Source organism: Coenobita brevimanus, chromosome 51 (assembly GCF_032717465.1).
Source record: "Coenobita brevimanus isolate Jiangsu-jjx chromosome 51, ASM3271746v2, whole genome shotgun sequence".
Classification (NCBI taxonomy): domain Eukaryota; kingdom Metazoa; phylum Arthropoda; class Malacostraca; order Decapoda; family Coenobitidae; genus Coenobita; species Coenobita brevimanus.
In genome coordinates, this window is record NC_137004.1 from 18,560,135 (window position 1) to 18,574,471 (window position 14,337).

Consider the following 14,337-nt stretch of genomic DNA (forward strand, 5'->3'; position numbering starts at 1 on the left):
GTTCCATCTACTTTTGCTCCGTTATGTTGGGAAGGATGTGACATTCCATTCCCTGCTTGATGGGTCTCATATTGTTACTGTCCAGAATAAACCCCAACCTGATGCTATGACTTCTGTGTTGGATGCTACTGGTGCTCCAATTCCGACTTCCAGAAATTTGTGCCTCATTTGTATTGTTGGTACCGTTGCAGTCCCTTCATATATTCAGTTGGCTGACAGGGCGTTTTCTATCTTCGCTACATATTCAGGCCGTCCTACAGGAGCTGGGTTATGATGTGCTGTCCGTTCATTGCTACAGTATTCCACCATGAGGAAAGAGGACACACTTTATTAATATTGCCAAGATCACATTAGATTTACAGTCTCTTCCTGCACATGTTATCATCGGCGGTATGAAACTCCCAGTGAGAGAATTTATTGATCATCCTCGCAAGTGCCAATCCAGCTAGCACTATAGCCATCCAAGTAAATGGTGTCGTTCAGTGGCTGCTTGTCCCAGATGTGCTCAGCCCGATCATATCGAAGCAGGCTGCTCAGCTGATGCATGCTGTTGTCCTATTGTGGTGTTGGTCATCCAGTCTACGTCCGTTCTTGTGCCACCTTTATGTTTGAGAGTGAAGTCTCTTGTTCTCGTGCTTATGAACCGATGTCACTTAGGGAAGCATGTTGGAATGTTTGTAGCATGGGTTTTGATGACTTCCTCGTATGCATGCCAAGTCCGTTGGTCAGTCAGGGCCTCTTCTTTCTCTTCACCAGCTCCTGCTCCCAGTGCTCCTTTCAGTCGGTCGGCATCATCAACTTACTTCATCCCTGCAGCTCTGTCATTGACCCCTTTCCCAGCTGTCCAGTTTCGTCCAGCCTCTGCCTCCCCCCGTCAGTCTCTTGGTGACTGATTACCAAAGGCACCCACAAGGTCCGTATTCAGCCTGTTGCCCCTAGTTGGTCAATGTGTGTCTCCTGCAGACAGTCTACTGCCTTCCACGTCGTATTTTTCCTTCCCTTACTTCTTGCAGCAAAAATCCTCTTGGCCATTGTCGCTGTGCAATTCGTGTTTCTCATTCCCAGTTTACCTCTTCCTCCTCCTCCTCATCCTCTGTCTCTCAACAGCAGTCTTCTTTGCCCCGCCCTTCAACACCACCCTCTCCCGGTAATATGAAACAGCAGTTATCATCACCGACATGTGTCTCTCAACCTGGTAGGTCTAATATGGGTGTGTCCTTTGTTATGGACCTCCCTCCAGATAGGTGTCCCCCCTTACGTCTGGTTTCTCAGGGGTATCTTTACAAAACGTGCTGGCATCTGCAGAGGTGCATCCAGTCCTGGATTTTCCTACACCTATACTTGTTCCCTCTCCCCCTGACCCGTCCATAACTCCCTACCCTTCAATTATTTTTAGCAATGTTCCTTGCCCAGACTTACCTCCCACTTCTGTTCCTTCTCCCTTCTCTGTCTGTCACGAATCGTTGTAGTTGTTGCTTTTAGTTCAGTGTACATCACAAATATCATTTCATATTTTATTTCCATTATTGCATTATGGCTTTCCTACAATGGAACATTCGAAGTTTTCATCCGAATTGCTCCAACCTTCGATGCCTTCTTGCTCAGTATTGTCCTTTGGTTGCATGCCTTCAGGAGACCCAACTCTCCACTCCCCCTGCTCAAATATCAGGTTATTTTTTGTTAGAATGCCTACTTCGATTTCTGAATCATCTATCCTCGTTCACACTACAGATCCTTATGAACTTACTACAGTTTCTTTGTCATTTAAGTGTACTGTGGTCAGAGTTTTCCTTCATCATTGGATTACTGTTAATTTCCTCTACTTGTTGTCTTCTGTCCCTGTTAATTTCCCCAAGTTTTCCTGTCTTTTGTCTCTTTGACCTCAGCCTGTCTTACTACTGGGCGATTTTAAATGCAGGCACCCCTTAAGGGGTGACAATACTACTAGAAGCCGTTTGCCTGAATTTTTTCTCTCTAATCAAGATCTCCGCATTTTCAGTTCTAGTTGCTTTACACATCATAATTCTCTCGCTCATACATATTCTTGTACAGATCTCTTTCTTCACCAACACTATCTCTAAATATTAATTTATTTGTGCTAGATGATTGTATGGTAAGTGATCATGCACCCATTTTACTCACTACTGCATCCTATTCGCCTATTCTCATTACCCCCCGTTGGTGTTTTGAGCGTGCCAAGTGCGATGTGTTCACTTCTTTTTAAAATGCCCTTTTAGATCCCTCTACCTTTTCCAGTGTTCATGATATGGTTTCTTATTTTACAGACTTAGTGCTGGCCACCTCAGTGGAGTCCATCCTCCAGACTGCTCGCTCTTTTTTGTCCAAATGTATCCCTTGGTGGTCCAATGATTGTGCTAGAGCCCTTTGGGTCAAACGGGCTCAATGGAGGACTTACCGCTGGAGGTTTAATACTCCAGGCTGTCAATCTGCTTTCCTTGCCTTTAAAAGGACCAGTACCATTTTGCGCAGAACAGTTAGAGCTGCCAGAAAATCTAGTTGGCCATCTTATGTGTCCTCCGTTACATCTTTTACGCCAATTCATGGCCTGTGGAACTGTATTCGCAGAATTTCGGGCAAATACCCTCCTCCACCAGCCCCAGTGCTTTGTGTCCATGGTGCGTCAGTTGCAGATTCTGCTAAAGTAGCTGACATTCTTGGGGACCATTTTAGTGAGATTAGTAGTTGATTCCACCTCCCCTGGAATTTCCACCAAAATAAACGAGAGACTTAACGTGCTCCTGTGGATTTTGCTTTGTCATCCGTTGAGTCATATAACGCTTCTTTTTCTATGACAGAGCTTCTGTCTGGGATCCAGTCTTGTTGTAACACTTGTGAGGGCCCTGATGGTGTTTATTACCAGATGATAAAGCACCTTCCTCAACCGGCGTCGTTCTTTCTTTTATCTCTTTATAACCGGATCTGGGGAGATGGTGTGGTTCCTACTGACCAGAGGAAGGCTAATTTGCTTCCCTTTTTAAAGCCTAGTGAGCTTGGTCATTCTCCCCAAGATTATAGACCAATTGTCCTTGTTAGTTGCTTTGGTAAGCTCCTGGAATTGATGGTTAATGTTCGTTTGGTGTGGTATTTAGAATCTAAGAGTATGCTTTCTGTTTTCCAGTATGGTTTTCACGAGTGGTGCAATACTCTGGATCCCTTGGTGAAGCTGGTGTCTTATATATATCTGTCTGGCTTTTTGTCACAAGCAGTCACTTCTTCCAGTGTTTTTTGACCTAGAGAAACCCTGTAACATTACGTGGATGTACAAAATTCTTCATACTCTATTTAGTTTTGGGATAGATGGCAATTTGAATATATTCTCGGTAATTTTTTGAGAGATCAAAATTTTTAGGTGCGTGCTTGCAGTAGTTTAACGGCCTCCTTTCCACAGGTGGAGGGCGCTCCACAGGGGTGTGTTCTGAGTGTGACTGCCTCGTTGCTATCAGCGGTATAGTCTCTTTTCTCCCATCGGAGATTCATGTCTCCTTATGTGTTGACGACTTTATAGTTTATCTAGCTGATGCTGATGCTTCCCATCTCCGTCGTCATATGCAGCTGGCGATAACTGCTGTGTCCTCTTGGGCAGCTTCTCATGGGTTTCGTTTTTCGCCATCTGCATCTCGTGCCAAGATGTTTTCTAGTCGGCGTATTATTCCACAGCCGCCTGTTTATCTTTATGACACTCTTGTTACCTACCATACTTCTACTACATTCTTGGGTCTGCTTTTGACTCTTGGCTGACTTGGTCTTCACATATTGCTATTCTAAAGACGTCTGCTATGCAGAGGCTTCAAATTCTACGAACCTTGAGTCATCTCAACTAGGGCTCTGATTGTTCTCACCTGGGGCTCGGATTGTTCTCTTCTTCTACGTTTACATTTTACTGTTGTTCACTCTGCTCTTGGTTATGGTTGTATACCGGTAGTTTGTGCTTCTGCATCCCCTGTCATTCTTCGCAGGTTCGATGCTGTTCATCATGAGGAGCTTTGTCTTGCTTTAGGGGCATTCCGTTCCACTTCAGTTCAGAGCCTGGATTACTCTCTTTGTCGCATTGTCGTGATTTCTTTATTATTATTTTGGGTAGTGTGATGAGAAAGAATGGAAGTTTGGAGAGTGAAGAGCTTGAAAGGGTACGATAAGGAAGAAACGTTGCTGGTTCCTTGAAAGCAGTGATAAGAAACAGGGAAGTGAGCATGGATGTGAAAAATCTACTACATGACAGTATTGTGATACCAGCTCTAATGTATGGAAATGAAGCTTGGACCTTGTTGAAGGGACAGAAGTCAAGAGTGAGAGCAGTGGAAATGAATTATTTGAGGGGAGCATGTGGAGTCACATGGAGAGACTGACAAATGAGGAAGTGAGCATTGTGGTGTGAATGTGGATGTGATAGGAAGCGTTAGGAGAAACACACTGAGTTGGTTTGGCCATGTGAAGAGGATGGAGAGTGAGTGACTGACGAGGAGAGTGTATGTGAGTAAGGTGGAGGGGGGGAGAGCGAGGGAGAGGCTAAGGATGAGATGGAGGGATGGAGTGGAGAGCTATATGAGAGAGGGGAGTGTGAGCTGGGAGCAGGACAGTGAAATGGCGTTGGACAGGTCGACATGGAGGCGATTTGTTTGTGGCCACCCCTGACGGGATCAAGGCGTCTGGCAATAGACAGATAGATTATTATTATAGGCTTCATCTACATTCCTCGTGCGGTTTCCTTCCTACATCCCTTCCATTATTCCCATCCTTAACCCCTGCATATCAACAGTACTCCTTTTCTAATAGGGTAGTCAGTTTATCTCACTCATTATTTCCTCCTTCTCCTCAGGTACTTCCAACCCGTCCTCGCACGTTCCCCCCGTGACTTCTTCCACCCCCCAGTATCTGTTCATCAACCCTTCCTGCCACTAAGTCCTCCACCTCCCCATATATTTTTCGATCGATCTTCTCTAGTCTTATATCTTATTAATTGTTGGCAGCTTCTATCTATACGGATCGTACAAAATCCTCTGATGGCACTAACTTCGCTGTTTCATTTCCCAGCAGTTCATGGCAGTCACATCTCCATGATACCGCCAGTGTCTTCACTGCAGAACTGTATGCTCTATTGGTTGCTGTTCAATATATTTTTTCTTCTCCGATCTCATCTTTTGTTATTATCACGGGCTCCCTTAGTGCCCTTTCTTCCCTAAGGACCATTCCTGAAGCCAGCTCATTGGTCCTTGAAATCCAGGAGTGGTTGTACAGGATTGACACCAAAATGAAACTGGTTACCTTTTGTTGGGTCCCGAGTCATGTTGGTAATGCTGGAAACGAGCAGGTTGTTTTTCTGGCCCCATAGGTGGCGTCCTAGACGATATCCTCCAGCTGTTTCCTGGTAAGGGACTTTTTTCCGTCGAGCTCTGGCCTGCTTAGGCGTTGTTGGCAAATGGAATGGTCTAATATTGCTGAAGGTAAGCTGCAATCTGCTAAGCAGACCATTTTTCCACGGTCCTTTTCCTCCCATCCTAACAGGCGGTGGGAGACGACGGTAACACGCTTGCGTCTGGGACATACCCGTGTTGCACATGGTCAATTGATGTCCGGTGAGGCACCCCCTCTTTGTACGTTTTGTCAGGTTCGACTTACTGTAGCGCATCTTATAGCAGGTTGTCCTCATTGCCCTGTTGCACGTCGTCGTGCTTTCCCTTTCCTTCGTGATTTAGGCCGCCCGCCCTTACTGTCTTGTCTCCTTGGTGAAACCTGCCACTTTTCTGATATCTTATGTCTTTTTTATCGCGCACTCGCATGCTTCCCTCTGTTGATCTCTTTACCTTTATATCACCTACCAGACCTCATCACAGTACATGTTTTCTGCCTTAGTGCCAAATGGTTGTAGCTGCCTAGCACTGGCATGTTCATTCAGTCGATTAATCAACCAGTCAATCAGTCAGTCTCTCTCTCTCTCTCTCTCTCTCTCTCTCTCTCTCTCTCCCCCTGGTCCCTTTTACACTCTCCATCACCTCCCTTCAGTTCATCCTTTCATTTACACTATTTCCTAAAAAAAAAAAAAATAAATAAAAACTTCCCTGTTATTGTTAATCCCGCTCTTCCTCACACGTGTCATTTCTACAGTGAAAACAAGGACGCTTGGACGAAGTCAAGAATGGAATCAGGGATGTGTTCCGCGGCATCTTTTTTCCATTAGATTACAACGCCCATAACCAAAGGACTTTATTTGTTCTATTAATGATGTTATACCAGACTGTGTGTGTGTGTGTGTGTGTGTGTGTGTGTTAAAACCTGCTGAGTCATCCTACTAGTAGAGCTTAGGAGAGTGATGGCACTTCTCATTGGCTGATCATAGAGTAGGAGGAGCCAAAAGATGTGACATCATGAATTCCTGTGCATCCCATTGGTTTAGAGATGTGACGTCACAAGCTTTTGGTGTCTCTTACAAGCTAAGGGCTTAGTGAGGATGAAATCATGCAGAAAAATTGTTCTCGAGCTAACACTTCCTAGCCAACCCCGCTACAAAGTAGTACACGCCTATCATTCCTGTAAGCCTACTCAACCCTAGTGCCTCTCTGCAACACATACTGTGCTGGTCGGGTGGGTGGGTATCGGTAGACTTAAAGCGTAGATCTGCTGTGCTTTCTCCAGTCTAGTGCCGGCAATAGGTTTTCGTTGCGAGATATCCCTTAGTCTTCATACTTAAGGGAACCTGCATGGCAGCTTCATGTCAATGGTAGTGCAAGCACCTGAGCAAGTGCAGCGAGTGAAAATGCTTGTTGTTAGAAATGAATGGTGCTGTTTTATTTTATTTTATTTTTTTTTTTTTTGTCTCTCTCTCTGTTGTAAGAACTAAATGACTGGAGTTGTTTTGCACTGTTAAAAATGATATGTCGAGATGTTTTGTGTTGGTAGAAGTGAAATGTCCTGAGGTGGCTTTGTCGAGGCAACCCTCCATATGACTCGGGGTAACTAAATATGCAGTAAATATGCTTATAGATAACAACTGTTGATTTCCTCCCATTATCCTTCATTGTGCGATGTCAAGCATTAGCTAGTTAGAATTACCAGATAGTAACAAACTTAAGAGAATGAGAGAAGTCACCATGTCGAGTGGATTAATTTAACATATTGTGCTTACTCAGTAAGAATGAAAACAAACATTAAAATCAAGGTGCTGAAAACGTAAATGTATATTGTCTTACCCAATTTATAGGAAGAGATATTTCCTGGTTGCTGCACTAATATGTCTGGCGCAATCAGTTGTATACATTGTAAAAAATTAATCGTAGTGGGAGAGTTACATGGATATTGCAGTTACCAGGAATTCGTCGTGCCGTAACAAGGGTGTCTGAAAAGTCTGCAATATGAAACGCCACACAGCCGCTGGCGTATACGTGCTATAGCCATAAACTACACCACTATATGACGCTCAACTTTCGCTAGAACACAAATGCAGCAATTCACGTCCCTGGCAGGACACGTGTTGTAAGATTTCGCTACATTAGAAAAATGTTTATCCGATCCCTTTTCTCCAATTTCCTACAAACTGCTTGTGTGTGTGTGTGTGTGTGTGTGTGTGTGTGTGTGTGTGTGTGTGTGTGTGTACAGGCCATGTGATGTAACAAATGTTTAACTGCATGAAATCTTTACTCTTTCAGTTAATCTGTGTACACAGATAAATCTTCTATTGTTGGTATCTTCTTTTCTTCATTCACACATTCTTCGTCACTTAATTTGTATTTCAACATGTGTGTGTGTGTGTGTGTGTGTGTGTGTGTGTGTGTGTGTGTGTGTGTGTGTGTGTGTGTGTGTGTGTGTGTACAGGCCATCTGAGGACTTAAAAATGTTTAACTGTGTAAAATCTTTACTCTTTCATTTAACCTGTGTACACAGATAAATCTGTTGTTGGTATTCTCTTCATCCACACATTCTTCGTCACGTCATTTATATTTCAGCATACAGTATATCATGGCATTACAGTAGGCTACACGTTTTTATTCGGGCGCACGAACACACACACACACACACACACACACACATCTCGTTTGTCTAATGTTCCCACTCATATTTTACTTGTCACATCAACATGCTAAGGCCAGCAATCCACCCTTAATGTATTGACCAGCATTAGCCTGGCCTCGGACATCTGATCCTGATTGGGGGTTACATACGATTAGCTGTTACCGTTTATACCGACCTATTCTTTCGAGTTCAGTGTGTCTTGGAGGTTTATTCAAAAAGTATAGTTTCCCCAATGAAAAATCTACATTAATGTGTTCTAACTGTACATGATAGTTTCGTTAATAATCTTACGTGATGAGAGAGAGAGAGAGAGAGAGAGAGAGAGAGAGAGAGATTCATCTGTGACAGCGGGATCAGGAGTTTATAGATTTCCTGGAAACCGCATGTCGACGCTGCTGTATGACCTTGTTCACATGACTAACACACGGCTTGATCCTTCTCTGTGGATTTGCACCTGGAAAGAGAGTGAGGAAGTTGCCTGGCATTCCGGGTATTCAATAAGGACGCAGATCACGCTGCAACAATTCGTTCTTTTACATGGTCTGAAAGCGATGTCGGAAGTTGATGTGATACTGCTAAGCTATTAAGGAAAATGCAAACAGACTATACTCATTTCGCCCTAACCTGGCCCAGATTTACGTCGTCTTGCAGTTTATATTAAGTAGGTCGGTAGCAGAAAAGAGACAAGTATCAAAGTCTAACACAATCTCTTGCTACAACTAAATATTCAAGAAGGGGAGATGGCAGTTATAGGCCATGTAAGAGTAAACTGGGTGTATAAGGGATGGAATTTGCTTCATTAATTCGGAGCCGCAAATACTTAGAAAACGGAGCGTCCTCGAGCACCTCCCGAGAACACAAACAAAACCACCACATTCAGTGCGGATAAACGTTTCAGACTAACGACATAGTTGATCTAGAACCCAATGATCGTCCGAAATTATTGCTCATCACTAAAAATGGGTCGAAAAGTAAATACCAGCAAGCAAATTCAACACTAAGACTACACTCACTATTCGAGATGAGTCCGTCCTGTCCGGTTTATCTAGGTGTGGTACTGCCTAGGGCTACCCTCTTCCGCCGCAACTGCCTCCCCTCCCCCCTTATCTCTCTCTCTCTCTCTCTCTCTCTCTCTAGGGGTGGGGAAGATTTTACTTTACCTATCCAAATACAATTTGGAACCTGGTCGTATACTGATTTTTGCTTGGTGTATTCTTGAAGAAAATTGTGACTTGGTATTATCTAATTGTCTTTTTTTTATACAAGGAAGAAGGAACCAAAGGCCATAAGCCCGCAAACCGTTCCTTCCAAGAAAAAAAATACAAAAGAGAGCCAAATTTAAGATCCGTTCATTTCGAGATGCCTGGACACACTTGAGTTTGAAAGACTGGAGCTCATAGGAAGTAGGAAATACAGACAAAGGGAGACAGTTCCAAGCTGACCTGTTGCATAAATGAAGGACTGGGAGTAACGGTTAACTCTTGCATTAGAGGGTTGGACAGAAAAGGGATGAGGGCTTGTTGTTAGATGGGTGCTACGTTCCCGACGTAGAGGTGAAGGGATACAAGCAGACAGTTCAGTGGAGCAATGACCTTTGAAGTAGCGATAAAAAAGAGATAAAGATGCAACAGTGCGGCGAAGAGACAAAGGTTGAAGGGAGCCAGTAAGAGGAGGAGAGTTGATGAGATGAAAAGCCTTTGACTCCACCCTATTGAGAAGAGCTGTATGTGGGGAGCCTCACCACACATCAGAGTTGTACTCTACACAGGGGCGAATAAAACCTGTGTATAAGGTCAACAACAGTGCAGGGGTAAAGAAGGTAAGGAGTCAGCTTTGCACACCTAATCTCTTGGTACCAGATATTACAAGAGATGTAATGTGATCCTTCCGAGATAAGTCCCGAGTCAATGAAACCCCAGGCATGTTCAAGGATGATGCAGGATTGAGTTGGATATTATTAAATGTTAGAGTATTCCTGTGGAAGATTTTGTAGGTTGATAGGTGTAAGAACTGAGTCTTTGATGCATTAAAAATAACAAGATTATTTTTACCCCACTCAGAGATACGAGCCAAATAAGACATGAGTGGCATAGCCTCATCCCATGTTTGTTGAAGCAACTGCTGAGATGGACGTTGCGGGAACCGAATGGAAAGGTGAAGGGTGGAATCATCAGCATACGAGTGGATAGGGTTAGATGTACAGCTTAGAAGGTCACTGATGAATAAAAGGAAGAGAGTTTAGTGATAGGACAGAGCCCTGAGGAACACCACTGTTGACTGATCTAGGGGCAGAACAATGGCCGTCTACAACAGCGTCTATAGAACGACCAGAAAGGAAGCAATAGATGAAGGCACAGATAGAAGGATAGAAACCGTAAGAGGGCAGTGTGGAAATTAAAGAGTTATGCCAGACTCGATCGAAAGCCTTGGAGATGTCAAGTGCAACGGCAAAGCTTTCATCAAAGTCCCGAAAGGAGGATGACCAGGAGTCTGAAAGGTAGGTGAGAAGATCGCCATTGGAGTTTCCCTGATGGAACCCATACTGACGATCAGAATGAAGGTTGTGATAGGAAAGATGTTTTAAAATTTTTCTGATCAGAAATGACTGAAACTTTTGAGACACAGGATGTTAAAGCAATTGGACGATAGTTAGAGGGTTGGGAATGGTCACCCTTCTTTGCGACTGGCTGAATGAGGGCAAACTTCCAGCAAGAAGGAAAGGTACAAGTTGACAGACAAAGGTGAAAGAGTTTACCTAGGCAGGGTTTCAGCACAGAAGCACAATTCTTGAGGACAACAGGAGGGACTCAATCAGGCCCATATACCTTGTCAGTATTGAGTCCAGTGATGGCAGAAAATACATCAGCTGAAGGAATGTTAATGTCAACCATGAGAAAGTCAGAGGGGGGAAGTGATGGAGGAACAGCACCAGAATCGTCTAAGGTGGAATTGGAGGAGAAGTCTGAATGAAGAGATCTGCTTTATCAGTAGAAGAAATAGCTACAGAGCCATCAGGGAAGAAAAGAGGAGTGAAGGATGATGAAGTAAAGTTGTTAGAATAGTTTTTGGCAAGGTACCAGAAGGAGTGGGAAGAATTCGAGTTGGAGAGTTGAGAGCATTTAGTACAGATGAAGTTATTTTTTGCAGAGCGAAGAACAGACTTAGCACGATTCCAGGCAGAAACATAAAAAAGATGTGATTCAGGGATGGGTTGGCTCTGGTATCTTTTATAGGTCCTCTCCTTGTTGTGGACAGCATTAGAACATGCGTGATTAAATCAAGGCTTTCTTGCATTGGTCAAAGGATATGAGAAGGGAATGTATGCTTCCATGCCAGAGAGAATAACCTCCGTAATGTGCAAGGCATGCTCAGATGGCTCCCGGCCATGGAAGCAATAATCATTCCGGTGAAAATCAAAGAAGTACTGCCTGAGGGCTTCCCAATCCGCAGATCCAAAGTGCCACAATCGACGTTTCTTTGTAGGGTCCACAGGCCGTACTGGAGTGATAGGCCAGGTTAAGGTAATAAGGTTGTGATCGGAGTAGCCCAACGGAGAGGAAATATTAACAGTATAAGCAGAAGGATTAGTTGTAGAGAAGAGGTCAAGTATGTTGGAGCTCTCCAAGGTAGGGTGCTGTACAAGCTGCTCTAGGTCATTAAGGATAGAAAAGATGTAGGTTTGTTCACCAGGTGGATCACTGAAAGGAGAGGAGAGCCAAAGGTAGTGGTGAACATTGAAATCGCCTAGAATGGAGATTTCAGAGAAAGGAGAAATGGATAGAATGTGTTCCACCGGAGAAGTAAGATAGTCAAAGAATTTTTCATAGTCAGTAGAATTAGGGGATAAGTAAACAGTGCAGATATATTTATTCAGAGAATGACAGGAAAGCTGAAGCCAGAGAGTTGAGAATTCAGAAGAATCAAGTTCAGAAGCACGAAAGGAAGATAAGTCGTTGCGTACATATACACAACAGCCACCTTTGGCTTTGAAATGAGTCTAGAGAAAGCAGGAGGATACAGAAAAGGGTTTGCAGTCAGTTGCCTCAGACAGTTGAGTCTCAGGAAGAGAAGGTGAGGTTTAAAGAAGAGGTGATGCTCAAGAGCGAAAGTTAGAGGAAAGGCCGCCAGTGTTGCTGAAATGAAGAAGTGAGTTAGACAGTGGTTCCAGGCAGCTCGTTGAGTCGTCACTGGGAGAGGGGCGGATTGTGGGGGCATTTATGGTCCCCCCTCCCCCCCCGCGGGGACTCCGAGGCTAGTTTGAATAACGCCATTTTTTTTTTTTTTTTTTTTTTTTTTGCGATTTTGAAAAGGAAGTGTAGTGTGTACTGTGCATGTAGTTTAGTGTTGACAGTTAAAGAAATTTGTACTGGAGAGCATGCTGGCCTACTCTGTGTTACTGAAACACTAAAAAGGTTCAGCAAAGAGGGATGGCCAGGAACTAGGGCTGATGAAACGGGAGCTCCAGCTCTCCCTGTCATCAGCTTTCCATCCCCCTTGGGCGTAGTGCCCTGCTCGACTGGTGCTACAGTCTACTCTGATGACTCGCGCAAACGCTAAACAATATTCTGAACTGTCTTCTTTTTGCTGATCCTTACTCTCGTTCTCTCTTTGTTCAAACTGTTTCGCGTTTTAAGTCTTCCGTCTGCTTAGACTAAAATGACTTAAACTGTTGTCTTCCGCCATCCTCTTTGTTTAATCTGAATATAGCCTCTCTCTCTCTCTCTCTCTGCTAATCATACCTCGCAGTACTGAAACAAGAAAAGGGTTGATTAATGCCTATCAGTGGGCTCGAATAGTCACGTTGGCAGACGATTATTTTTTCAGTATCACCAAAAACCACAGAACACGACTCACAACAGTCAATGTTACATCCAGGTCCTTAAACATAACGCTGGGTGAACTGGGACAAGGTAGAAGTTTATTTCCACCAATTGGGCCTGCCAGAGGAGAAGAAGAAAAAAAACTATTCTGGCCGACTCCTATGATTCAACCTCACTCCTTACCGCCTGTGTGTGCATACTGTTCAGGGCATAAAAGGTTATTTCATTACGATTTATAACGCTCCAGTAAGCAGTGAATTTCGAAACTTAGCGATGCGATCTCCTAAATGTAGCAGGCTTGACGAAACTTTATTCTAGAACTTCATAATAATTTGATTAATAGAAAAATGAAATTAATGGTACTGTCCTCAACTGCACGGTCTGTACCCTTTTCTCACCATTGTGACAAGGGACCGTACTTTCGTTGGCTTGAGATGCTTTCTATATTCCTTTCATCTTAGCTTAGCCCAGATTTTTGCAGCTTATTTCATGTAGCTCAGTGGCAGAAGACAATACTACGGTTCTACATGCTTTACATAGCACTCCTTTGTGACAAGCACCATACTCTAGTTATTATATTGCTACAGCATAGAATTCAAAATGATGAGATGGCAATTTTAGGTCTAGAGCAAAATAAACGTAGCACCTATACCCCTTGCACCTCTTGCATAGTGCATCTTAATATTCTCTATTGCATTAACCACAGCCTTATCATATCGCATAATCCGTATAAATATCACAGACGAAAATTATCTGCATACCGTATGAAGAAACAGTAGGTCATGGAAGAGGCACTAGAAAACCCCTTACGCCAACGTGACTACGAGCCAAGGAGATGGCAGGAGTTGAGACTGCTTTTAGTGCTTCCTTTTCTCTGAGTTTTGCCCCGAAAGACAGTAGAAAACTCCACTCCAAATTTACCCAACCCGCGTAGATTATATAAAAAACAATATTCATAGTTTCATAATGAACGCTATTACTGTTCGTGTTTTTTATTTAACGGAACTCTTTCTGAATGGGGACATGTATTTCAAAAGTTGTACAGAGTTCCATATTTATGCTGTACTTATAAAATTAGCAAGCAGACTACTGTACTTTTCCCGAACTCACCGGACGGCCAAATACTACGCGTATCCGAAACTGTGTCACACACACTCATTCACTCAGTTACTGATTTCGTGTATTTTTTGGATGGATGGGGTTTCAGCCCTTATTAGGGAGAGGGTTGTGGTGTGGGGAATAGATACCCACATACGTAGTTACATATATACACATACATGCACAAGCAAGTGCACAATGCAAGAGTACTAGTCGACCGCGTATTTGCGTCGTGCTGGAATAGCCATAAATATGGTACAGAGGGGCAGGGCAGAATCTGGGCAATTAGCCGTACTGGGGCGGCCTGTGAGTCAAAACAGTGTCATTTAAATGCTGAACCAGTGATTAATAATTTTTCCTTTATAAAACTACAGTGGTCAGTGTGGCTAACAAA

General features: G+C 43.6%; 1 protein-coding gene across 1 annotated transcript in view; it reads left to right on the forward strand.

Moving 5' to 3' along the window:
• Positions 1 to 14,337, forward strand: part of LOC145400182 (allatostatin-A receptor-like) — a 203,453-nt gene that overhangs the window by 149,719 nt on the left and 39,397 nt on the right. The gene's annotated exons all lie outside the window — the stretch shown is intronic.